The 25,533-nt window shown below is 27.6% G+C and overlaps 3 long non-coding RNA genes across 4 annotated transcripts in view; 2 read left to right on the top strand and 1 right to left on the bottom strand.

Moving 5' to 3' along the window:
• Nucleotides 1-25,533, bottom strand: part of LOC124955071 — a 53,353-nt gene that overhangs the window by 22,137 nt on the left and 5,683 nt on the right. Inside the window, exon 3 of one of the 2 annotated variants that reach the window (XR_007102748.1) lies at nucleotides 12,096-12,610. The exons of the other annotated variant lie outside the window; for it this stretch is intronic. This is a non-coding gene — a long non-coding RNA (uncharacterized LOC124955071). Of the gene's footprint in view, nucleotides 1-12,095; nucleotides 12,611-25,533 lie in introns of those variants that run through there. 2 annotated transcript variants of the gene reach the window in all.
• LOC124955072 lies at nucleotides 13,959-16,657 on the top strand. Its single transcript, XR_007102749.1, has 3 exons — nucleotides 13,959-14,185; nucleotides 14,495-14,631; nucleotides 16,539-16,657. It is a non-coding gene; the product is annotated as an uncharacterized LOC124955072 (long non-coding RNA).
• LOC124955070 lies at nucleotides 22,496-24,772 on the top strand. Its single transcript, XR_007102746.1, has 4 exons — nucleotides 22,496-22,852; nucleotides 23,200-23,547; nucleotides 23,626-24,153; nucleotides 24,246-24,772. It is a non-coding gene; the product is annotated as an uncharacterized LOC124955070 (long non-coding RNA).

Below are 25,533 nucleotides of genomic sequence, written 5' to 3'. Positions count from 1 at the left end.
AATGTAATGATTTCTCTTACAAATAGCATATGACATATTTAATTGTTTGTTTAGATAAAATTTACCTGATTGTTTTTATCAGTTTTTTGATGCATCTTACATTACATTTATTTTGATTTTTAAATTCAGAATTGAACGTTACTAAAATTTGTCATCTTTCTCATAAAAAGTCAACAAATTCTTTATATTTAGGCATTGCAGTATCCTTTACTGATTGTTCCTACTAACTTTATCTAACTTAGACGCTATTAGACAAATAAGTGGCTTGTCTTATGAGTCTGATCGAACAGCGAGGTATCCCATCATCCCATTGATAATTTTTGTAATCAACATAAAGTAAATATAATAATTGTTTTCAAAATCAGATTCTTCTGCTTTGCACGAAATACAATAATTCCAAGCCTGATTGTACTTTGTCATATTAAACCCGAACTTTTTTAAACGTTGAAGTTAAAATTCTTCGATAGATATTATTTCGCGATTATTTTGATATTAATCCAGAAAATTGTTAAATTTCATCAATCGAATTTTACAATTTGTATCCGTCTGAATTAATAGATTCGCTAATACACAACTTTATTTTCAAGGTCAAGAGATAAGATTTATGTATAAAGCTTATTTTAATTATAACGATGACTCATCGGTTGTTGAAAGGACATCGCCTCTCGAAAATTCTCCTATTGATGTTTCTAGAATTTTCTTATAGCTTTCAATTTTGGCCAAGTTCAAATGCCACCTTATAATTTATTTATTCTTAACAATAATTCTCAAAAATGTAATCATCTGCAAGAAACCTCCACCTAGTAGATTCAGAAATTTTCGTTGCAATTGCAACGATCCTATAATTTTAAAGAAACATTCGACTCTTCGAATTTGCTTCATCTTAAGTTGTCGAAGATTCCACAGAGCATTTTTTTCTTAGCAAATCAATTTAATATTTATAGTTTTTACTCTTGGTCTCATGTTATCTTGATTTATCATCAAATTTCTCTTATAAACTGATTATTTTTTTGAATCTCAAAATCACTTAAAAATTTGAATTGATGGAATCACATGATGAATTGATCTCGACAACACGAAATAAAGTAGTGTATATTGTATAATAAATAAAAAAAAAAATTCTTTATTAAAATATTAAGATATTATATATTTTATTAAAATAGTAAGATATTGTCAATTCGTTTCGTATTTAATAACGTAAGACTATACGTTTCATTATGAACTGAATTCTCGTATTGCGCTTTTATTTCAAATTTATTTATCTCGTCAGGTGTTGCTCATACCAATATTCGAAATATCATTAACAGAAATCAGTACATTGAACTACAATTCTTCAATTCAATAAAGCATACTTCATTTGTGAACTTAAAGTTGCTGCGAACAACAGATAAATTAATATTATTATTAATTAATATTGCTATATCATCTTACCTCCACGTGATATAGTCATTATACTATACCACGATACTATAGCTGAGTATAAAGAAACTTAATCTTTGTTCAAGTTAAGTTTCCATGATTAAGGGTATTTCAATCTGGGATTTGAATAAAATAAGTAATAGCTTGCAACTTTTTGGAATAATCAAACAAGCTTTCCAAAGAAATTTCGTAGAAATTTTTCAAATGAATATCGATTATATAAGAGTCTAAAATTATTTCCAGATTACTTGAAATTTGTCAAGTTCCGTATAGTAAAGACAAAGTTTTTGTACTAAGATCAATATATTATTCGTGTCAACCAATAAGTTAAATTTCTTCATCGAATTAGCAAGCCGAATATGTATTAATTTTTATTCCCATTTTGCTGATATTTGGAAGACCGGAAGATAGAGAGGGAGTGGGAAGAAAGCCAGAATTTCACCGAGCGTCGGTGATCGATCTTCTAAGGGTGGGGATAAGTAAAAGAATAGGAGAAGAAGAGCGATCGTAAATCTCATATCATCGCATCGGCATTTTTCAATGCAATCTGTTTAATATCAATGTTATTATCTTCTCATTAGTACAAATTTATTGGCAAAAAATTTGTACTAATGAGTACTTAATTATGCGATTATCGTTATATTTGATACATTTTGTTTTAAAAGATTACAAATTGTTTAAAGATTACAATTCCTGGCAGAGTGATCAAACGTTTGATTCATTGAATATGCTTTTTATTAGAAAAAAATTATGACGCTACAAATGAAACGGATTTTATTTACATCATTGATAATCGTACTCAACAAGAAATTCACTCGATACGTGACAAAACTATTCGTCCGCAGAAAGACACATACATCACTATACAAGAATTTGGATTTAATTCTAAACTTTTAACTCGGTTAATAGCTTATTGATGAATATCTTGAAGGAAAATTCTTGAGCACTATACTCATTATACGTTATGTCTGTATTCATAGAAAAGATACAAAATGGAATGTTTTCTTCTAGTCTTTTTTTGAATAAGCTCTAATTATCGATACCATCAAGCTAAAGTCTGATTCTTTTTCCAGAATATTTAATTTTAAACGTTTTCTCGATCTCACATGTGAATCGCAAACTCACATTCAAATCGAGAAATGCTATAAATCGCATTGGAGAAATTTGAGATATTGTACAATCAAAAATGTTTCACAGGAACGCACTGATTTGTCACTAGATTGGAAGTATCAATATTAGATCGAATACTGGTGTTTTCATTTTAAATTTATCACTATATTTAGATATTCGTAAAGATTTATTAATCGATATAATCCTGGTTAACTTAATATAAGAATCACTGTCTTCGTTGAATACTGTGAGTACAGTATACAGGAATAAAAATTATAAATGGAAATGTTCGATTCATTTTTAGTATCCATATTAGATAAACACGTAAGATAATTTTAAATACTTTTGAATACTATCTAAATATTCATTTAAATGAACATTTCAATTCAAAACCTTGATCCTTCCTTATCATTATATTTTCATAGATTAAAACAAGGTGGAATTATTTTTTTTCAATTTTGTGTTGAGAATCTTGTCAAAACTCCACCCTCACGAGTCACCCTGAAAGGAGGAAAATTCTGAATCTTACTTGCAGAAGAGTGTTAGTTCATGTTTTCACTTATCGTTCATATTCCAAGCACGGTATTTCTTCCAAAATGCATTACTTTTGTATTTAATTTGATGCGTATCGAGTCACGATCGATTAAGTCAAGGAAAAGTAATTGATAATGTGGTGAAATTCACAAAATAACGACAATGAATAATTTTGCGGAATTACTGATTTATAAAGCAAAGAAAAAATCAATTTTATAGAATAAATGAAACGAAAACTATAAAAACAAATAGATATAATTTTTATTACAATAAATTACCTCCTCGTTTTTGAATTGCTTCGAGCAACTTCAATTTATAGACAAATCTAATGGCAAATTGTTGGCTCTACTCTATGGCGTAAACTTAAATTTTTCGAATTGGAGCAAGTCATGTGGCAATCAAATCAAACTTTTTCATTCTTAATGAAAATTAAGAATAGCATACAACTGGTAGAGAGTAAAGTACGATTAATTGAATCATGATTCTTCTTCAAAGAAAAGACTATTCTAATGTTGCCGAGAATAAAGTAGTCTCAGTAGCAACATATGTTTACATATCATAGTACAGAACAGGAAGTAATCTGTACGACAAAAGTTACATAAAATGTCAGTCATTGACATTGATGGGTTACCACATGAAATTATACTTAAGCTGTACAAATCATACACGATTGCAATCAGCATTGATCTTTCTCTGATGATTTAATACATTGCTGCACACTTTTAATTTGACGATTGTGCTCAGAAAGACATTTTTTTTTTAATTGTTTATGACTGCCATATGAAATTGAGCGTCAGTCGTCATGTGTAAGACGACTACAGCTGTTATTTGCTTATATATCGCCAAAAATCGGACGGCTATAGCCGTTATTTGCGGCAACGTGTTAACTAACGATGTTATGAGGAAATTAGTTCACATAGATATTAATGTGACACGAATATGGTTAGAGTTTCCTGATTCATCTAAGATCGGTGAGAAAATAAGACCCAAAGTTAGCGCATACGTATAGACCAATAAAATTAATCGGATTATTTCAATATCATCAGATGGACATTGATCATCCACAAATTTTAAGGAAGTATCTTTAATGAGATTATATATAAATATGAAATGATCGTTTTTTACTAATAATAGATTTTTAAGATAATTATTTTCCTAAGAAAAAGAAAGTTTGATTTTGACAAGGAAATCTTGAGAATTGCTCTTTAAGAGGGTTTTCTTCCTATGCATTTGAAAAAATTGACGTCATGAATTCTTTTAGTTACAATTTTTGTCCAATTTTGATGATCAAAGACTCTTTTGAAAGATAAAGATTTTTTACACGAGATAATCATGTCCAAAAAATGTTATTTTATTTGCAAAATTTATGTTTAAAAAATAAGTAATTTTTAATAGTAATTTTCAGGCAAATGAAAATCTGTTTTGAAAATTAGAAACGATAATCTCGTATAGAAAACTTTTATCTTTTGGATGAATTATTGATTATCAAAATCGGATAAAAATTGCTACTTAAAGAATTTATGGTGTAAACTCTTGTAACGCACTGCATAAATTTTATGCTTTTATGCAGATATGCTTATAATGAATAAATTTAGTTAAACATTTATCATTCATTATAGTCAGTAATAATTATCATTCAGAATAACGTAATGTTTATTATAGCACGTCTATCTGTTAATGATTAATTTTTTTTGTTATTTCGTTTTTTCTTGAAACTTAACGGATACGTTTTTCTAGTCTTCTTGCACGTTAACTCTTTTAGGCTATTTTAAATACAGCTAACTATTTTAAATACAACTCTTTTAGGCTATTTTAGTTCTTATATTATTTGCTATTATTAACTCGATGTTCATACGTATTTCGTTATTATTCCGATATATACATTATTCGATTATTTATATATATATATATATATATATATATATATATATATATATATATATATACGTAGAGATTTGTTATTAAATAATATTATAACCATTATAATGAATTGTTTTAACTAGATGCAAAAAAAGTAATATATTGGGATGTTCGGAAAGTAATTTCGTTTTCATTCTAATTTCATTTTGCCATCAGAAAGATGGCAAAAGGTATTGGACCAGAATGGCCAATATATAATTTAATAAAATATTTGTTCATTATACGAAAATTGTCTTTCATTTTCACAAAAAAAACGAAATGACTTTCCGAACGACCCAATATATATAATGTCGAATCGAATATGAGAAGAACATTAACGTTTATTTAGAAATTGCATATTTCGTTTTTTTCAAATCAAATAGAAATATGATGCATAGCATTCCAATATTATAACATTTATTAAAATATAAAGCAAAATTATTAATTCTTGTAATATAATTCTCTTTTTTTTTACTAATGTAAAATATTCTTGTATTAACATACATATATACATGCACGTTGTACCCATGTACACACACACACACAGATAGTATTAACAAAAAAATTATCTAGATTTTCTAATAAAAATATTTTTTCTTTATTTTTATTAATTTTTTCAATAAAATTGTAATTAAATATTATATATTATGAAAAATATAAATTGATCTATTTTTATACGCTCTTCACTATCGGACACGCTGATATTAGTCCAACGATTTTGTCATCATAAGACATTTAGCTAATTGTAAAATGAGGCTTCAGATGCATTAACAAGCACATAATTCAGCAGATAGGAGAAGAAATAAGAAAAATTCTAGAGACAAAATATGAGTCAGAGAAACATTAGGAATATGTATGTGTGTGTATGTGTGAGAAAGAAGAGAGATAGAGAGAGATAAAATGAGAACATATACAGAATATTACATATACAATTTGTCGCAATATTATGTTCTATCTTTTTCTCTCTCTTTCTATCTTCCTTTTATACTTAAGAAAATCATTAACGTCCAGCTTATGCTTTATCTCACTTCCTATTATCTTATCTCTGTTTGTTTCTTTCTTCCATATAGTTTTATTTTTCGGTTCATTTCCGTCTCACCTTTTTCTGTTTCATCTTTTCTTAATTTATTCTCGCTATAAAAGTTTCAAAAAAATGGTTAGGCAATAAAATAATAAAAATGTGATGATGCAAGATTCATTACATCGTGCACAGAAAGTTTATTGTTACTTGAAAATTAGAAAAAACTCGAGACTTATTATATTAAGACTCTTCTCAAATTATCTTTCGCAGATCCCTAGTGTTTCGCGAAAAGTCTATGTGTTTCGTGAAAAATTATGAATATTTTTATATGTTTTGTTTTGTTTTACATAATTAAAATTTTAGAATAAATACTTGTTTTGTTTTTTTTTTAAATTCTTATATTTACTTGTTTAATTTATTTATTATTAATATTCATATATTCTATAAAGTAAAATAAGATGTTCCATTAAAATTTTAGAATTTAAACAGTGGGACCAATTTCTAGAGTGTCGATCGAAAATAGATCAAATATTCGTATAACTGAAAAGATAACTTCATTATCTTTCATTCCAAACGTACACATAGTAACATACACACAAACACACGATAACTTCAGCAACATGTACGGACAAAATATGAAAACAAGTGCAAGCATGGAAAACTGTCATCACCATGCATCTATCGTATCGAACCATAAGCTTATGTATTTATTACATAATCGCGATAAATAATTTATTACATTTATAAATATAAACAAATTAATTTATTACATTTGTTTCGCGATAAATACATAGAAAATAATAAATATAATTGGCACATATATAATTAGTATATAAATTTGTGAAACAAAAAACAAGATTTTATCGCATGTTTTATGAAAAATATTGAGTTTTCCGGAAAGTTCGTGCCGATTTTTGATAAATAGTGTAATAACAAAATTGGCACGAACTTTTCGGACAATCTAATAATTAACGATTATTTATGTATTATATTATTTTAATATAAATTAAAAATCATCATATGAAATTTTTCTTCTTTCGTTATTATATATTATCGTCATTTTATATGTACATAATGTATATAATATAAGTATTTTCTTTTCCTTCTTTGTATCATTGTTCTTATTATTATATTATTATATTATATATTATTATTACAATAATAGTAGTAGTAATAGTAAATTACTCCTATAGAGGAAACCATAAAAAAGATTTTATAGTTTTGGGTGAAGAAACCTCATAAATATTGTCGAAATGAAGTCGTATTTTGATTTTTATAATAATAATATATAATATATAAATATATATTCATTAATTATTATTTTTAATGTATTTATTTTATATTTAAAATTATACTTCTTTAAATTGTATAACTGCTGTATTCTATCTAGCAAAGATTACCGCGGAACACATGTCAATCATCAGTGAAGGAAATAAATATAAGAGATTGAATAATAATATATAATAGTCTTAATAAACTATTAAGGAAAAAAAATAAATTAGTTGATTATATTTGTTTACATCGATACAATAAAAAACAACCAACAGAATTATTTAACCTCGGGAATTTAAAAAAAAAAACTTTATTTTTATGTACGAATTCTTCTCAATTTTTTAAGACAATTTTTTTCAAAGTAAATAAAACTTTCTCAAAAATCTGAAAAAATGAGAACCTAGTTTAAACTTATGTCTTTAAAATGAGACTTAGTTCATTAAAATCAGTTAAGAATTACGGCTGCTTTCATTGTTGACGTGTTATTATTATATAATCAGGGATAAAGAATAGCCTTATAAAAGACGATAATTTATATTTGCGACAGATGACGTAATTTGGACTTTTTTCACGTTTTGTTCACACTTCGGAGGATTTTAAGAAGCGGAAGTTAAAAGTATATATATTAAAAGAAAATTGAATTTCTTCATACATACTGTAAAAAGATTCACGATATTACTTTGCCAGATTATATTATCTCTGAATTCGCGATTTATTGCTCTCTTACAACCTTGAAAATTTCGATATTTCAATACTTTTTATCGATACTTCTTAGAAAATTGTATTAGTGCCGTCATTCTTGCAAATAGAAGATAATTGATTAAGTAGATGACAGTTTATTAGAAAATTAACAGAATAATTTTGGTGTGTTTGATCCTTTAAGTTTTAACTTGAGCTAGCGAGTTATTTTTTGTTAAAAATACTATTCTTCTACCTTCTTAGTGGAAGTATTCCAGGTTCACTCCGGAACTAACCAATTAATTCGACTCATCGAAATCAGGCCGGCTAGTACGGTACTCCCTTCCTCAATCATGTGATTGCGTCATCTGCTGATTCACGAGGCACACGCGCCTATAGCTTCAACGAAGCATTAATACTATAGTTAAATTTCTATTCCTGACATTTTTTTTATTTTTTCGAAGGCTCAATTAATAATGTTGCGTAATACATATGCGCAATGTGGATGGTTAATTTAGAACATTTTAAAATCAACTGAATACATTCTGTTTGCTAGTTCATTAGGAACCATCAACGAGACCGAAGACTTAAATGAGACTATAATAAGCTTATACAACGATACTTTCTGATCATACGTATCACGATAAAATGGGTTATTCTTTGTTGATTTATCGAAATATAGTAAGATTAATTTAAATCTTTTTAGAAATACTGTTACGTAAAACCACGCGTTTGAACCTATACAAACTTTAATAACCAAAAAAGACCAACTTATATACAATTAACAGCTTTACAAACTCTTTTAAGAAAATATATAAATATTCTATTTATTTCTCTTGAGTATTGGTATGTAATTTTGAATAAATTTTAATCCTTTTAAATAAAATTACAAAAAAAGAAATTCAGCGTATTAATACGATTAAAAGAGTAAATTAGTGAACTTTTAGATGGAATTCAATCCCTATTCTTACTCATTATCCATTCTTTTCTCACATTTTGAACGAAGAACTTATGACTCAATTATTATTCGAAAAGAAGGAAGAAAGGAGCATTTTTTTAGTTTTTTAGTATTAAATCTTGAGTGATTCTCGAAGGTAAATGATTTCTTTTTCTTTATAATAAATTTAAATATTATTTGTTAATCATGACAGTTATTATAGGATAAAAGGATTTAAGGATAGTTCACTGAATGAAATCACGGAATAATAATCAAAGCCAGGCGGTTTGAATTAGGCACTGTAACTGTTAATCTGACGAGTCCGGCCAGCTGGAGACGATAATTACGTCAGAGAGGCGTCAAATGTAACGAATACTTTTTTATCAAATATAACGGTATTCTTGTTTTTCTAATATTGTATTCCATAACTGTCTACTATAATAATTTCAAGTTGAAAGATATTTCTACGTAATTTACAATATCAAAGATCGATCATAATTGTTAAGAATGTTTCATTATACATGCTGCTTTGTAACAATGATTCTTTCTTAACTAGACACGTATATGTGATCTGACGAAGAATTATACTGATGCAGAAGATAAATGGCTCGATTGGTCAGCTTAGAAACTCTCTTTGTTTCTTTTCTTTTTCTTTCGTCTCAAAGATAATTTGATAATCGAATGATAAATTTCAGACAAAATGTTGCTTTATTCAAGATATAACTTCGAAGATGACTTGTGTAATTGGATAAATCTTCGAGGAAGTCCATTGAATTAGATTTTTCATTCTGATTTAACATAAAAGGAAAGAACAACGATACTTTCCGATCATATCTATCACGATAAAACAGGTTATTTTTTATTGATTTATTGAAACACATTTAAATTAATTTAAATAGTAGTTAATTTAAGAACATAATAGCTAATAATAATTAATATTAATCATAGTAGTTAATTTAAATATTTTCAGAAATACTGTTACGTAAAACCACGCGTTTGAACCTAAATAAACTTTAATAATAAAAAAAAGAACTACTTATGTATAATTAACAGCTTTACGAACTCTCTTAAGAAAATATATAAATATTTCGGAATGTTTATGAGTCACGTTCTCTCAGGTTTTCAAAATTGAAAATCGACGACAATCCGTTATTATAAGTCAAATTCTCTCGATGCTTAGAAATGGCCTACTAGTTCCGAGCTTAATCCGACTTCCTCTAGGCCGGCTGGTAACAATACTTAATCATTTGATAGTTCTATTCTAAGATTCTTCTATTATATAAATATAGTAACAGGAATAGAATATGGTAGTTAAAGTATACTACAGCCTACTGTAGTATACTTTATCCAACACAACTTAATCTAACACTACCTTATAATAATAACGTTGATAGTCCTTATTATCAAATCTGTCAAATAAATATATAATTCAAATATTATTCAAGAGTAAATCTCTAATTTTCAATCTATTTTTTATTTATTATTTATTATAGATCCGATTTTTTTTATCATTATTACGATATACAGAGAAGTTCTCTCGGATTATACTTGGTTCAAGTAAAATCGTATCAAAATAATTTTAAACTATTATGGTGATAAAAACGACGATTAGGATACCCAGTCAGTTTATCTTCCAGAAATCAAATATAGATACGCAATAGAGGGATAGTAAAGATAAGATTAGCATGATACGAGTTAATATTTATATTCCAGGTATTTTTTGCAACTTGAGGCAAATAAGGAATGTATTTCAAAATGTCATACAATTATTGATGATATTCCTCTTAATCTAGAATGGTTCGGTATACTTAAGCTATAAATACTACGGGATGGGCCAAAAATTCCTAAACTTGCAATGTCATAATCTAAAAAAAATTAATTTAAAAAGTCTCGAGTAAAAGTAATTGATTTTTAAATTGGTTAGAAATTTTCGATGCAATCTTTATCTATTTATTTTCTTTATTTTCATACCATTCATATTGAAATATTTACGAGTACTACGAGAAGTCGCTGAAACTTCTGATTATTATAATCCTAAAAATAGAGTCTGAAGGAATACCAAAGCAGTACATTGATTTCGTTAATGAAACAAATGAAATCGAAGTAGATTTTGAATCAACCATTTATTGACATTTCATTTTAAATTGATATTTTTTTCATATTTTCTCAATCATCACTACTTGTGGTGCTACTGACACCAACATTGGCACATCTGACTTTAAAATAATATATGGAGGAAAATAATAGGACTGACGTCGAGTTGGTTAAAATATCATCAGGAAGATTGTTTTTAATCTAACTAAAATTCAGATGTGAATTGCACGTGGATATTATAGTCAGAAGCTCTGCTGTATATCGTTAAGTAAGTAAAATACGTTTCTTTATCCATGTAATCTTATTTCCTTTTTTAATAATGTAATTGGAATGGGTGCATGTGGTAGGCGAGATGCTGCCAGTATGGGAAATATATTGGGTGCACTTATTTGAAGTATCATTGAACTAAAAAAGTTTATTTTATATTTGGATAATCTGAAATTGACGCATATCCTAAGCTAAACATTTACTAAAATTTCATTCAATTCTTCTTATATCATTTCTCCGTAACATTCAGTTGATAAAATCTAACAATAAGTTATTCATTGTTTATTGGGATTAAATGATATGATCGAAATATAAGAATAATAATGTGATACAGTATAATAATAAATCGTAATCAATTAATACATCCATATACTTTTTTCATATGAGATAAATAAATATAAAGCATTTTCAAATAGTCAAAATGGTAAAAAACTATTAACTAATTTGCAGAATTAGAAAATGGAAATGAAGGAGAATCAAGTTCTATCCAATGGACTATCAGAGGCAGGCAGTATGCCATCAAATGACAAAAATAGAGGTAATAAATGGTGGAGATGGCGATGATGACGCTACCTATATCTTCATTATAAATAAATGATCAAATGCGACGAGATTAAACGCGATACAACTTTAATTAAAATTATTAAAATAGTGTTGGATTAAGACTAGGTGTATGAAAATCCGTGGATAATGATAGAAAATGTGCTGCTTCACCTGAAAGATCATTTAATTTTGATGATTACTGAAAATACAAGTATTGCAATTGACAAATGATATTAAGTTAAATGTGCTGAAAATATTCATTTTCTTTAACGATATAAATTTGATTCGAACAGGTCCTGGTGGTGATTGGAAAGTTCGAACAGTATATTATAAATAGCATCTGCAATTTCTTTGGCTTCTAGAGAAAAATGCTGATTAATTGTAAAGAAAGTTACATTAATGACAGATTTGTCGAAGATGATGATAGGGGCGAAGGTTATATAGGTAAAGGTAACTAGCAACTCCTTACTAGCTAATTTCTTTTTATGATTCTTAAGATATAAATACAGACTTGAATAGAATTTAATGCAAATGATTTTTACCTCTGATAAAATTCGATATATATTTAAAAAATCTTAATTTTCATTTAGATTAACAGATTCGGAGAATTTTCTTACAAATATAAATTATTTCGAAGTATTACTATCTTTTTTATTCTATTTTTAATATCATGCAGAAAGGCGTACACTTTTGGTAATGTTGAAGATAAGTATTTTTACGTTTCACCTGCTTTATTACACGTTTATTTTCAACCTGGACCTGGACCTGAATCTGGTAAAGTTTGCATAATATCTAGTTATGTTTGTGATTTTCTTTGCGTTGCTCTCGATCAATATCTAAATGAAATAAAAGATCTCTGTCCATTAAATATGTTCTCAAGCGTGATTCCAAATCCTGTATCAATAAGTAACGTATTATTAATATTTAATTATCATTAATGTGAGATGAAAGGTTCTAGCATTAGTTGTGTGTGTATATGCGTATGAGATAAATCGATCGGCAGTTAAATAAAAGATGGAAAGTTCTAGCGTTAGTTAGATGTATGTGTGTATGTGTATGAGACACTAGAACGAAAGTATGATCTGCTCTTTGTGAGATATTTGTTTATGGAAGAAAAAGAGGAGGCTAAGATATTGGAGGTGAGAATGAGATGAAAGTGTTGCATGAGTGAGATAGGCAACAAAGCAACAAGAGAGACAAAGTAATGAATAGGATAAAAAACGGTAGCAATTATCGAATGCATATGCACGAATATAAGTGGAGATAAGAAAGGCTACGGGGTAGATATAAGAAAAAGAACAACAGAGGACAATCTTGAGTAGATTAAGTGAAAAGTAATGAGAAAAAGTCCTGAGTGGACCAAACGCAGAGTAAAGAACGATCATGAGAAAAACGATCTAAGCGTAGAGAATTGTAACTATTGTAATACATTCATTAATAAAATGATTATTAATTAAGAGTAAATAATCCAAGTTTCGCTAGTCTATATCTACCAGGCGAAAAAAATTATCCTAGATTAATATATAATAATTATTATTAGAAGTAAATATTTTTTAATGAAAATTTATGTCTATTGTAGTGCTTATTGACTCAAAAGTTTTTTATGATTTAGTTGATATAATCATTAGTATGATTTTATTATTAGCTTTCATTGAATTTTGCTTGCTGCTTCGTTAGCGATCAAATCTTTTTTCAAAAATAAAAATCGATATATTATAATATCTGATCTTCATAAATTTTATCTCGTAAACAAACGCTGTCAGAATTGAAAGTCTTTTATATGACTTCGTTAAATGACGATCGTAAACGATATTGAATTGATCAAGATACCTTTAGAAATTATCTCAAACACGATGATGACTGAGTTTAATCCGAATTATGAATTCACTAAGAACTAATAGAGTTTTATTGATTTACTTCAGATTCCATGTGAATATATATATCTCTTTAGTGAAGTTAGTATTTTATTCTTTTGAATAAAAGAGATGAAAGAATTTTCAAAAATTAAATAAATTTATGATACAAGTAGACCACTTAGACAAGGTACTTTCGGCGTTGTCTTTCAAGATATAACAAGAATCATCCGGTAGCTGTTAAAACTCTACCCTCGTTGGCAATATCCCAAGTCGAAGTTGATTTCATGATGGAAGGCAGCCGTCCCAACATAGTACATTTTATCGGAGTCTCTTTCGACAGGCATCCAAAATATATCGTATTAGAATTATTAACTGGTAGTGATTTGAATTATTTTTTTCGAGAAAAAATACCAAGTCCTGTGAGTTAGTCTCTAATTTGTATCTATGTGACAAGAAAAATGAAAATAAACTATTTATTTATTCACGTCCGGGATTATAATCATCAGGAGCTTCCTACCACGTTAACTATGTATGATCAGCCTTACAACAATAGTTGTAAGTACATGAAAGAGACACTTGCATGTTGAAGACACAATTACAAACTTTGATATGGTTAGAGATATTTACAGAAGTGATTATTACATAAAGTTATATATTAAATTTTTAAAGTAATATATTAAATTTATATATATATTTATTTATAAATATATATATATATATATTTTTTATTTATATATATATATATATATATATATATTTATAAATAAAATTTTATATCAGATTTTAGATTTCCAAGATTAATGTTACGGAATCATTGTAATAAACGATCATTAGTCATAAGTTTATACTATCTGACTTTTACAGATATAACTAATAAATGATGTGATGATATTAATTTGAATGGCTTTTGGTGTTCTTCTCTGAGAAGTGATGTCTTTTGGACATATGCCATATACCGGCTGTGTCAATCAGAAGATAATTTCAATGATCAATGATCGAAGGTAATATCAACATCTGTTGATCATTTGAAAAAGCTAGCTGGTTGTCTCGATTCAATTTATAGTCTAATAACACGTTGTTGGCATCAACGTCCGGAAGATCGGCCTAGTTTTACGATCACTATCGAAAGAATTGATTTTTTTGTGCATATAGAGTATATTTTTAAGAAATTGAATTATTCAAATGACTTATTAAAAATTAATTATAACGTAGAATTTCTTTTTATAATTTATAGTGTCTTTTATTCATTATAATCCCGTCCTAATAAACCATGCAACACCGAATTATAAAATTTTATCAATTTGAGATCGTAAAATAACAATTATGAGATTGAATCCTGAAACAAAATGTATCAATGTACATTTAGATGTAAATAATTATAATTAAATAACATATAATTTGTTTAAACAAAAAATATATATTCATTGTTTGGCATCATTAAATAAGTAAAAAATACAAAATTCTATCGATTTCTTTATAGACTGCGTTAATTAATGGTCACGTGCAGCAAAGAAAGATTGAATTTCGTTCTGTGATTTATCGCATTGAATAAGATCTCGTTTTAAAGATGGAGTTTTAAAAGAGCAGATGACTTTTTCGAATTTTTGAAGAAGCTATATTTTCTTTGAAAAACATGACATCAAAAAATCGTATTTTTCGGATTTTCTATGCTTTAGAAATAAAGCTTTTTCTAACATTGAAAAAAATATTCTCCTTGTTTAAACCTTCATTTTTTGTTCATTATAATCGATCAATAATTATTCATTATTAGTGAAAACACTGCTTTCGATATTCTTCGTAAAAAATAAGTTTTGTATAAAAGTGTCTCTTGATACATGCCATGAAAGAAAATAAATCCATACCTCCACTGCTAAATTTTCATATGCATGCTTAAATGTTTTGCTTCTATGAAATAAACGATTGTTTGCTTGTATGTGTGTGTAAAATGATTCTTAGATTTTTTAATCCATTTCAAAAGCGAGAAAACATATTTCGCAATGTTACACGGAAGAACTACGATAACTCACCTGAGAATTTTAATGAACTTTGGATAGATGACTTTTTAATAAAAATAAAAAAATTCGTGTTCAGTTGTTTATGCTAATGGGTCTTAATTTCAGAAATGTTATTAAATTTTAGAAAAATGCATAATTCCCTTTATATTTTATATAGTATATGTCTCATATATTGAGACATAAAAAAGCAATGTTTTAGTAGAATGGAAAACATCTATAGATTTATGATTAAATAATCTTAGGTTTGAGGCTGAATAATATTGAGAATTTTTTTTTATTGAATCAATGTAAACGAACATAATCAATTAATTTATTCTTTTCAAAAAAATCATAATATGAGTTCTTTTTCACACTATTAATCTGCCAGATTTCTCAAAGCTACTTTTTGTATAGTTCAAATGATATATATATATATATATATATCATTTAACAAAACAAAGTTTGATACATTCAATTTACACTAGTTAGTATCTCACAATGATTTCTATTTTCCATTTTGGCTGCAATCCATGTATCACTTCGCGTAATGACTTTACGCATAAATTCTCAAAACGTGTCTTCATCTACAGATAGGTATACTTAACACTAATGAGACATGATGACAAACACGAATTGTTCCTTTTGTTTTCGTCTGTTTTTATTTCTCCTCGTCTTTCTATCGTTCAATTATATCAACAGTTCGTAATGTTCGCATTTATTATTATTCCGATTTTTATTATATCGATTTTATTATTTTTACAATTTAGGATTTAATCTTATTGATTTTATAAAATTATAATTTGTATGAAATACTAAATCGATATAAAGAAAAAATGAGATTTCATTAATAATTAGTCATTTATATCGTCTTGTTTGAAACAGATAAATGTAACCAAAATTTATCTTTTTTTAAGCGATTCCAAAGGAGAAGTCGTCGTCGGCCCATATGCGGACTCACTTTATTTTGGGAACTTGGAAAAACCCAATAACCAACGAGAAGATTGTAGCTAATATCTATTATTCAAACGCGTACTAAATTTTCCGAAAATAAAGGAATGTTCAGATAAAACATTTTATATTTTTCATCTATTCCTAAATAAGACCATCAATCAATAAAAATAAATAGTCGCGAATAAGATATCCTTATGACTATCAATTCTAGTTTTCTGAATTGTAACACACAACTATTGATTTTAATATTATAATGTAGAATGTTTATAATGTATATAATATTTTTAATTAACGATAGCTTTTATACTACATAACTTTTATTTGGAACCAGTAAATGAATTTTTTAACATTAAAATGATAGAAAACATTATTCTGCGGTCGTTTAAATCACTTTGCATCAAGGCATTACTGTCAAAATGACACATTTCCACATTTTATCTTGTCATAAAGATAACACTACCACCAAGGAAGAATATAAATATGACAGAGTGAAAAGTGCGTTCACAGAGCCTACTAACGTTATCTGTCTGATTCTATTATCGAGATATTTAATTTTAAATGTCTGTCTGACGTAAGCCGTAATTTCCTGATTCGCATTCAAATCGAGAGATGCTATAAGTCGAGAAATACTATAGGAGAAATTTGAGATATACAATGAAATGAGTTTCACAGAAACGCGTCGATTTAAAACTGGATTGGAAGTATCAATATTAGAAATTCCGAGGTTTTCATTTTTAAATGTATCGCCAGATATTCGCAGAGATTTACTAATCGTTATAATTCTGATTCACTGAGAATCACTGTCTTCAAGTCCAATATCCATATTACGTAAATACGTAAGATTAAGAGCTTTTGAAACCGGAATTTCAATGGAATCACGTAAATCATTAGAACTTTTGTCCACTTTTTATGTAATTTTTTTTTCATCGAACATCTCGAGCACATAGAATGCAAGAAACAGAAATTGCCGATAAAATCGATAAATTATTGTGATCATTGGCCAAATCAGTGAAAGATCTTATGTTCGAAAAGCTCTTGGGCATTATATTTAAATTTTTCAATTAGAACAATGATTATATCATTTACATGATTAGTAAATGGTAGAATAGTTCGGATTTCCGGAGTCAACGATCGATCAAAATAACACGGATCTTCCTTCAATAGATATATTTTCTTCACTGTCGAAACTTCTTAAGTTTTCATGGAAAAGAGTTGCGCCAAGAAGCAAAATACTCGCCACTCTTTCATATAGTTTATTTTTAAAGTTCGAATTGGAAAGCTGGTGTTGGCTCTCCTTTAAAAAGAGAAGCCAACATGAAATAATTCATAGTATTTCTTAACACATTTTGCACCGCATCTATAAGACTTGCTTAACCATCGACAATAATTTTTATGTTTTGATTTATAATTGCATTTTAGAAAAATTGTTATAATTGAAAAAGTACTTAATAATTTGGTTTGAAATTTTAGCAAAGTGTTAAGTTATGATTACATTGAAAAACATATTTTTACGTAATCGATAGTTAAATGGCAATATGAAAAAGACATACTTTTACGTGACCAGTGCAAAATGTGTTAACATATAAATTCAATAATACATTTAAATAGAACAATTTTCATATGAAGACGTCATAAGAACATATGTCAAGGTCAAGGTCAAAGTCATCGGAGGTGCCTTTCTTCATCTTTATTCAATTTTCAAATCTGTTGTGACAGCACAACATTAATAGGTTCATATACTTCACTAGTTTAAGATTGAATGATCACTATCAATTGCCACTAACTATGTGCAGTTGATTGATGATGCAGTTTAAATATATTTTTTTAAAGTGCGAAACATATTTTAAAGAAATGTTTCGCTTTCTGTGCTTATTTCTTTCAACTCTAGCCCTCACAACAGATAAAAAGGGAAAATCCGCCCTTGATAAAAATAATCGAATAGGATTCTTTATAAACAAATATTTATGACAATTCCTCATTGCATAACGCAAGCCGACAGAAACTCAAGATTGCTGACTATAAATACTTTATCTGGCCAACGCATTTATTTCCGGCATGATTTTTGATAGATAAAAGACTTTGAAAAAATATGAAAATATTCATATCTTCAAAACTTCTAAATTCAGATAAGATTTAAGCGATAATTTGTTTAAATATATTATTAATATAAGATATTAATATAAGATCACAATCACGCTTTTCAAATTTGTTCATACATTAAAAACATCGTTTTACAAATTAAGGTCCAAGATTTTGATTAACGAAAGATTAAAAAATAATAACGAAAGATTAAATAAATTCGACGACCGAATTCAGCGACTCGAATTTGCCAGTATAGTAACAACCGTCGAACAGAATATATTTGGAGGAGATAGTTATAATAAATTGTCCTCTTGAAGACTATATCCGGCAAAGTAAAACGTGCAACTTATGCTCTATCTCACTCCTATCTCTCTGCCTCTCTCATGCCGTTCTTTTTTTCGTTTTGTTTCCATTTAACCTTTTTTCGTTTTACTTTATTCCTGTTTCATCTTCTTATCAATTTATACTCGCTATTCTAGAGGCCTAGATTTATAAGAGCGCAATCGAAATTCTGAGGAAAAATAAACGACAAAGATTAAAGAAAAATAGATAAAGAAAGACAAAATACGATCAAAAGGATTGAACTTGTAATGCATGTTACGACACTTTCAATTATAAAGACCTCATTTCGATTTTCAATGTACTAATGAGGGAACGAACGGCATCATCGATTGTATAAATATAATATATCTTTGTTATAAATATACTTATATAGACATTTAAGATATCTCGTTCTTTTTAGTTAACTCACTAAGAAGCTCATACTATAAAAATTTCATTTCCAAAAATCTTTTTATTAAATAAGTAATGAACATGTAACGGTATAAGATTCGATATATTATAATGATCACAAAAAGAGTCCATTATTACTTACTACAAAGGTGATACTCATAGACTCGTGAAGTCATAATTTATCAAAATTTTCAAGACTTGAAACTTTGAAATCGATATTTCGATATAAATGAAACTATGAAACTATGAAATCGATATATACTAATGTAGTCATTCTTGGAGATAGAAGATAATCGATTAATTATTAACAATCTATTAGAAAATTAACAGAACGATTCTGGCATAAGTGATATTTTAATTATCTTAAATCCTTTTAATGACAAATAGCAGAACTATAATTCGAATGTACGAATTTAAGCGAGTTATTACTTATCAAAAACACTGAATATTTGCCTTCTCAATAAGAGCTCAAAAGAGTATTCTAGTTCACTTCGGAAATTGATTAATTCGAATCATCGAAGTTAGAACTGATAGTATGGTGTTCACTCACCGAATCATGCGATTGTATCATCTGCGAGACATACGCGCTTGAAGCATCAAGGAAGCATTAATACTAGTTAAACTCTTATTTTTGTGACATTTGTTTTATTCCATTTATATGTAAAGATGATTAATTAAGAAAGCTTAATCAAATAATAAGAAGATTTATTGTAGAGCAAAACTGTTGAGTCAATCGAGTACATTCCGTTCGTTAGTTCGTTAGTAAACATCGCCGAGACCAGTAATCAAAAAATCAGATATAAATACGCAATAGACGAATAATAAGATTAGTATGATACGAATTAAGATTTACATTCCATGTATTTTTTGCAATTATTATCATCATTAATTTTGCAATTAATATAGTACGGAAATAGTTAGTGAAGTGAGTTCACATATTTCACATAAACGTTTTTTTCCCTGTGTTTAGTGACGCGTTATATATTTTTGATTTATATTCTAATAATTATTGTATCGTTTTGTATTTAATATTATATTAATTTTAAATGATATTAATTAACAGAATTAATAAAGCTGAACAAATGTATAATTATTACACGATTATTGTAATATTTATATTATTTACACAACAACTGGCAAGGGTGCAGTAGCAATTTATGCTATAATCAAGTGACAATTGATGATACAATCACTGTAAGTGTTCATAACGCTTTGAAAATACTTGTCTCAAGGTTAATGCTATTATCTATTGAAGTAAAATAGCAATATAAAGCACTTTTGAAGTATGTTCAATTGCTGATAATAGATAAAATCAGTATAGTCATTGTTGAATTGTTGTTATAAATTGATTCAATAGTTAAACAAATTTTCGACAATTACGTTACAAATTTTAATAGAATAAAGATCATTATTGTAGGCAACAATTGCTTCCCGTTGGAGCTATTTCAATTTATAAACAAATCGCTAGCAATGCTATATGGTGTAAATTAAAATTTTTCAAGTTGGATAATAATATGTCTACAAAAATGTTGTATAAAGAAATATAAAAGATACATAAAAATAGTATGTATAAATAAATATTATCACATTAAATTGAAATATTCTTACGAAAAAATAAATGTACAATTACATTGATTTCACAAGTTTCATTTCTAACGAGCGTAAAGATCAAATATTCATTTTTTCGTATTTGCTCAGTCATTCATATCGTTATTTATAGTGTTATCAACCGAATACGTCCAACTGTAAAACATAGAGGAAAATAATAGAACTGACGTCCAGTTGATTCAAGTATCATCGAATTTTTCTCAAGAAGATTTTATCTAACTATTTAGAAGTGGACTACATGATATAGTGAATACTATACGTAAGAAACTTTGCTATATATGGTTAATTAAGTAATACAAGTTTCTTTATCCACGTAATCATTTTTTTTTCTTTTTAATAATTTAATTGAAATGGGTGCATGTGGTGAGCGAAGTGCTACCGATACGGGAAGTAAATACATTAGATGCATTTGTACGAAGTATCATTGAATTAGAAAAGAGTGATCATTGCATGTTTGGACAGCCTGAAATTGACGGGTGTCCTAAAATAAACATTTATTAAGGATTCATTCGATTCTTATTACATTATTTCTTCATAACGTTCAGTTGATAAAGTAATTTCTTCTAGTAATAAATTATTTATTATTTATTACGATTAAACGATGTAATTGAAATGTTTTTCCAAATAAGAAGAATAATATGGCATAGTATAATTATAATCGTAATCGTAATCATTTAATATGCACTCTTTCGTATAAAATAATTAGGAAAATAGAGATAAGATGTTTTCAAATACACGAAATTATAAAAAACTATTAACCAATTTTTAAAATTTAGAAATGGCAGAAGAATATTCTATTCAAATTTGAGAAAACATTTTATTGCATGAATTATATAGGACATTGAAATTGCACGATAGTGAAGAAATGAAGGCAGAAATCGGTAGTAATAATACTTATATCTTCACTGTAAGAAAACGTTTTATTATGCGTGAAACACGAACACGTTTGTATTTACACGAAATTCCCATATAACTAAGAATTTGAATTATTAAATTCTTGTTTCGCGCTTAAGGCAGAAATAACCAAAAGAATGAAGAGAATGTTAAAGTGTAAGTATATGAATATGTGAAGGATGTCAAAGAATAAGTATAAGAATGCGCACGATTATTTTTAAGAATTAAAAGGAAAATCTAATAATGTTGATGAATGAAAGGAATTTGGGGAAAATCTGATATTTGAATCTTGATGAAAAAGATAGTTCAAAAATTTTAGGATATAAGGATTTATCTTTATTCAAGAAAAAACATATCGTATCGTTTAGAAAATGTTTTTTAGTCTAAATTTCCGGTTATCTATATATCCTGAGTGGTAAGAAAAAATACAGGACCTTGAGTTTATGTTTCAAGAAATTTATGTATCGTGCATTTAGAATGAAAATAAATTTCGGGTAAACGAAAATATTGCGTGGAATTGCATTGCAGATCAAATGTGACGCGAAGGAAATCTTACGTTAAAATTAACATTAATTCACAGCTAAAAAACAATGATGAACAGCAATTGTTGCTCATCGCTGTTGGTCGCGATGGATTAGGATTATGTGTAAGACAATCCAAGGATGATAGTAAACAATATGGGAAAGGTGCTACTTTCCCATCCTGAAAGATCAATTAATGCTGACTTATCGATTACCAGATACATAAGTATTGCAATTGATAAAAAGAAAAATAAATTGATGAAATCTTAATGTTTGGGATGACGCATATTTTATGTCCCAAAAAGTACACGAAAAACATTTAATTTTTGGAAGAACTGGTAATGCTGGCTGTAGATCGAAAAAAGAAGGTTACGATAATAGCTGATTTGGTGGCAATTGTAGTGACTGTTTAGCAGGAGGTGAAGGTGAAGGTTATATGGGTAAAGATAAGTTTTTCCCTTTACTAACAAATTCTTTTTAAGATTCTCAATCTAAAAAAATAAATATAGATTTTAATAGAATTTAATTCAAATGATTTTGGATTCTAATAAAATTTGATATTTTTTATTTGATATTTTCGTCTAATAATTTATATATTCGACAAATTTTAATTCTCATTTGGATTAACGAGTTGGAAAGATTTCTTGCAAATTTAGATCATTTCGAAATAGATAAGCTATTGTATTCTTAATATTATACAAAAAAATAATACTGGTTAAAACATTTCTGTGAATGTTACGGTGGATATTCTTATGCTGTCTTTATTCTACTACACGTTCACTTTCAGTTGATGAATCCTAAATCTGGTGAAGTTTACATAATAGTTACCACAAGAAGTTATGGTTGCAATTTTCGTTGTGTTGTTCCTGATTTATATCTAACAACAAGGTTTTTGTGTCTACCAGCTTGGATCCTCAGCAGTGATTCCAGATCATGTACCAGTAAATGATACGTTACTAATATTTAATTATCATTATTATGTAATCATTATTATTAGAAATAGATATTTTCTAACGGGAACTTAATATTATAGTTCCTGATAACTCAAAGGTTTCTTACCAACCATTTATAATTTTGTTAATAATCGCTAGTACGATTTTATTACTTACTTTCACTGGATTTTGTCTGCTGCTTTGTAAGTGATTAAAATTTTCTTTCAAAGATGAAAATCGATATGTTATAATATCTAATCTTCATAAATTTTATCCCATAGATAATCGCTGTCAGAATCGAAAAAATCTTTTATAATATCGGCAAGTGATGTTTGAAAATGGTATGGAGTTCACAGTCTTGGAAGCTATCTCAAACACGATAATGACCAAGTTTAATCCGAATTACGGATTCATTAGAAACATATATAGTTTTATAGGTTTACCTTAGATTCTACATGAATATATTTATATATCTCTTTGGTAAAGTTAATATTTCATTTCTTTGGATGAAAGAATCATTCAATAATGAAATAAACTTATAATGCAAATAGACCACCTGAACAAAATGCTTTTGGTGAAATCTTTCAAAATATAGCAACGAGCACTCAGTAGCTATTAAAATTCTACTCTCGTAGATAACATCTCAAGCTAAAGATGATTTCATGATGGAAGGCTTTATCATGAGTAAAATCAGGCATCCCAACATATTACATTTTATTGGAGTCTTTTTCGACAGGCACCCAAGATAGAATTCGTATTAGAATTATTAGCTGGTGAAAAATTTCCTTCGTGAAGAAAGACGAAGACCGGTGAGTTAATCTATAATTTATGTGTCCATTTAATAAAAAGAAAAAAGGGAAAAATCAATTTATTTATTAACTTCATGAATTATTATCATCAGGATCGTTCTACTACGTTAACTATGTATGATTTGATTATCTGTGGCTACAATGTTGCGAATGATTGTAAATACGTGAAAGAGACACGTTTCATACATCGTGATGAAAATTTTATATTCACCTACAAAGGATCTGATTGTATAGTAAACAACACGCACTTTGATATAGTTAGAGATATTTATAAAAAAGATTATTACATGAAAAACGGTATAAATATGTTACCTATCAAATTGACATCATGAGAAATTTTTCTAGATGATATATTTATTACAAAATATGACATCTGGTGAGTTTCAATGACAATGTTTTTCAAGAAAATGATTTCAAACATTCATTATGTATTACTATTATTATTAACATTTTGATCCATAAAAAATTAAATAACTTATAAATAAAATTTTATATCAGACTGATTTTATATCAAGATTAATTTTATGGCGTCATTTTAATAGATGATCTCTCTAATTTAAGTAATGTTTATATTGTCTGTATTTTACAGATACAAATAATAAATGATGTAATGATTTTGATTTGTTAGACTTTCTGTTTCCTTCTCTGGGAAATTATGTCTTTTGGATACATGCCATATATTAATCGTGCCAATCGTGAAGTAATGTCAATGCTAACGGCTGGTGGGGGAAAACACTGGTTTGGAAAAGCCACCCGTTGGCCAGATTCAATTTACAGAATAATGACGCATTGTTGGCATCAATACCCGGAAGATCGGTCTAGTTTTACTACTATCACCGAATCAATCAAGAATTGCTTATTGCTTATAGGTAGAATATATTTTTAAGAAATTGAATTATTCAAATGACTTATTAAAAATGTATTATAACGGCAAGTTTTTTGTATGATTTAGAGTCTTTTGTTTATTAGGACCTCGACATAATAAACCACACATTTTATCAGCTTGAGATCGTGAAATAACAATTATGGGATCAAATCGTGTAACTCAATGCATCAGTGTGCATACAAATATGAGTTAGCTAAATAATATAGAATTTATTTAAACAAAAAATATATACCCATTAATTGATATTACTAAATAAATAAAAAATATAAAATTCTATCGATTTCTTTAAAGATAACTTGATGATAATGATTTCTTTATGATGATAGATGGTTATATGCAATCTAAAATTAGCAAATAGAATTAGCAAAAATGCAAATAGAATTTTGTCTAGTGACTTATCGCGTTGAATGTCATCAATAATATAGCTTATATGCATTAGAAGAAATACGAAAATGGATTTACGAACGATAATACATCTCGAATAAGGAGTACTC

This window comes from Vespa velutina, chromosome 17 (assembly GCF_912470025.1).
Source record: "Vespa velutina chromosome 17, iVesVel2.1, whole genome shotgun sequence".
NCBI lineage: Eukaryota > Metazoa > Arthropoda > Insecta > Hymenoptera > Vespidae > Vespa > Vespa velutina.
The sequence above is the reverse complement of the archived record's forward strand: the minus strand, read 5'-3'. Positions and strand labels throughout refer to the sequence as shown.